The sequence below is a fragment of the Gallinula chloropus genome, assembly GCF_964237585.1.
Source record: "Gallinula chloropus genome assembly, chromosome: 18".
Lineage (NCBI taxonomy): Eukaryota > Metazoa > Chordata > Aves > Gruiformes > Rallidae > Gallinula > Gallinula chloropus.
This window is the reverse complement of record NC_140103.1, coordinates 2,810,213-2,813,798: the sequence shown is the minus strand read 5'-3', so window position 1 is coordinate 2,813,798 and position 3,586 is coordinate 2,810,213.

The window sequence follows — 3,586 nt, the reverse complement described above, 5'->3', positions numbered from 1 at the left end:
GCACACCTCATTATTGCTTACTCAGAATAATTTCTCAGCCTCCTTATAGAACCTTGGAACTTTATTTGCTGAGTATAAAATATGCAGAAATGCATGAATAGTTTTAAGACTGGATACCCTAAACTAATACAGCCTGCTTTTTCAGGGTGGGTTTGTTGGGTTTTTTTTTCCCCTGCACCATGATTGAAGTCAAATTAACATATTTACCTTCAGTGCTCCCAGGAGTAGCATTAAAAAATTCAAGAGGTGATTCAGAATAGTCTCCGATTTACTGTGTTTAGAGCCGGGTTTCATTTCTCAATAAACCCCTGCAAACACTTGACTCCCTTTCAGTGCTGCAGCCTCTTCCCTCCCTCTGCAGGTCCTTGGACTTTATCAACAGATGGTAGCAATATTATTACCACCGTGGTCCCAAAAGGAAGCTTTTTATTTTATTTTATTGGATTTTTTTTTTCAGGATGAGGGAGAAAGCTGGGGCAGAGAGAATAAGGGAGGGGATGAATTATAACAAATAGCACAAATCGCTGCTGTTTTCATCAGAAATAAGGGAAAGCATCGAGGGTGGGTTTTGTCTCGCGGCCGCTGGCTCGCTGCGCAGTGTTGGTGAGGTTATCGTGCTCTGCCTCAGTTTATCTGTGTGTGATAACTGTTTCCTAGGGCAAATAATTAAGCTTAATTTTTGCTGTATGTTGACATCTTCCCAGGAAGAAAAAGCCACGTAGGAGCAGGGGTAGGAAATGGAAACGGTGGGTTTATTGCCCAGTGGTTTCTGTTATTCTTCCCAGTGATTACCCAGGAGCTGTCCTGCCTGTGCCATGATTTATTCCTGCAGCCCTAGGATGCAGCTCCCAGGATTTCAGTCTCAAAGACAATGGGGGATCAGGGGTGCAGATGCTGCCCTGAAGCCCCAGGCTGCTCCACCATCACCTCTGCCCAGGCTCCACTGGGGAAGCACCGTCTCTTACACATACCAGTGCCAGAGGGAAAGCTTCCTCCCCCTGGGCTTCCCTGAACAGACCAAAAGTACTCTGGGGAAGGGTCTGTGGAACAACTCCAGGGAGTTGGTACCCTCTGAGTACAACTACTCTGCCTGAAAGTTGTGTTTACCGTGAGCTGGAGATACTTGGAGTGGTTTTTTTTGTTTTTAATCCTCCACCCCTGCTCCTAGATTAGGAAGTTATTTCAGCAGATGTTGTTTCCTAAGCAAATGGGTTAATGCTTGGTGGTTAGAATGGTGTGGCAAAAAAGCTTATTTGTGCGAGGTTTTGGCTAATTGCCTTGCAAGTGTTACAGAGCGTTGCAGCAAGTTTCCTGGGTTTCGCAATCGGGATGGTTCTGGTTTAACTGGCCAGAAAGATTTTCAAAAAATACAAAAAGAAATGGAAGAACAGAGGCAAAGCACGTGCCAAGGGGCTCCAAAAAGGTGAAGGACCTTAAGTCTGGGGTGAAGAGTCTGCAGGTGTCTGAGGAAGTTACTGAGACTTGGGGCTGGACAGGTCTTGGGAGTTTTAGTGTCTTTTTGTTGATGTTGTTGAGCCACCCCTTAGAAATCAGAGGTAATTCCCAAGCTGGGAGAACAGGGCTGTTTTTCCTTCCCAGTTCATGGCATGAGGGTCGCATCGTGCATCTCACTGACATAATGTCATCACGGAGGGGAAAGCTGCCTGTCCTGGTCTCATGCGCCAGCATCCTGACCCAGGAATGCTACCCACCGCTGCCTCGGCTCGTGGGCACCGATCCTGTCTGGGACCGGTGGGGCTGGAAGCAGCTCTCAGCAAAAGAGGACAAAGAGAAGGTTCAATCTGTGCCCAGTGACTCAGTATGAAAGGCAAGGGTGCAGGACAAGGCACACTGAGTGTGGCTGTCCCCAAGAGCATCGCTGTAAAACGGGCTTCAGGAAGCATGGCAACCAGCTGCGGTGGCAGGGCTAGAGGGGAACCTCAGGCTCTCTCCTGGGCACCTCTGTGCTTGCCCACCCTCAGGATACTCCAGGGAAGGGTGGTGGTGGTGTATCATCCTTCAGCCCATCCTGAGCCACTAAGAAAAACCTATTTCTGGGCCGGAGCCCCTGGGGCCACGTGCCGGCACAGCCGCGGCTCGGGGGCTTGCGGCGTTGGCCAGCACCGCATCCCCACGCTGCTGGTTACATCGCTAATTAGATTCCATCCAAGCAGCAACATAAACCAGGAATAAATGGACTTGGCTTCATAAACTTAGCACTTAAATATTTTCCCAGGCAAGGGAAAAAAAAAAAACAAAACCCACATTTGCTTTCCATGCAAAACATACAAATCTTGGAAAAGTTCCCGAAGTTGCGTGTTTAACCGCTCAGCTCCCTGTGCCTGTGGAACACAAGTGGTTATTCCCCTGCAGAATTAGTTTTCTCTTTAAAAGGGAGCTGCAGTGTTTTGTGAGGAAGACATTTTAAGCGACTGCTGGGGATGAACAAGAGTTGAAAGGGAGAGTCGGGTTTAATGATGATTGCTTCGCTTTGCTTTATTGCTGGTGGAAATGAAGCACCTTCCCTTCTTCCCTGCGAGGACTTAACCACAAATGCTGCTTTCGCTGTTGGGTTTTGGGGCTGTTTCTGCTCATCTGAGGAGTTCTATTGAGACACAGATCTGGTTGCTAGTTTCTTTGGAATCCTACCCAAATACAAGAGCTGTTAGTGGAGTTTGTTTAACACGATGGAGTCTTTGTGTAGTTCAAATGCTGTGTACAACCCAGGCTCCCTCCTTCTTTCCCAGCAGCGCTGGTGCAGAAGGTGCTGCAGTTGGATGCTCCTTTATTTAACCTCTGTGGGCAGGGGGTGTAAGGGAATGGCACAGCCTCCTCCTGCCAGTGCAGTGCAGGGAGGGGAAGGGCTATCAGGGCTGCTCACACTGTTTCAGTTTGCTGTGGTGATGGGCTAGAGGTATCCATGAGAAACAGGGTGGGGGGGCTGATACCCAGTGTGGGGGGCATCTGCCTCCAGGCACCATCTACACTGTCCTGGAATGGAGATGTGCAGAGCGGCGGGTTGGCTTTTATCAGGTGGATTCAGTGGTTGTCTCATCAACTCTTGCACTGCTAGAACTCTGTAAATACAGTGATACAGACCATTTTTGTGTAAAATCACTGTTTTGCATTAAGTCCCTGAGGAGATGCTGTGGAGAGCTGTCACCAAGGGCAGTGTGATGCGCAGCCCCTTTGGCATCGTCCTGTCCCTTGTCCTGGGAGGAGGGGATGCAGCACCCCCAGCCCCACCGCACCGGTCAGGGGTGGGGAAGTGGCTCTGCAGTGGTGGAACGGGTCAGGTTTTGGCATGAGGACAGGTGACAGGAGTTCAGTGGTCTCTGTGTGCCATGGACTCTCAAAGCAAGGTTAGTGGGGGGTTGGGAACTGTGATAAGGTGGGGTTGGGGTACACCAAGAAGGAATCTGATCAATGATTATAAATATCTGAAGTGTGGGACACCAGGGAAATGGCCAGCCTCTTTTCAATGGCTGTGGGGACAGGACAAGGGGCGATGGCCTCAAGTTGGAGCAAAGGGAATTTCACACCAATATGTGGAAGAACTTCTTCCCAGTGAGGGTGATGGAGCCCT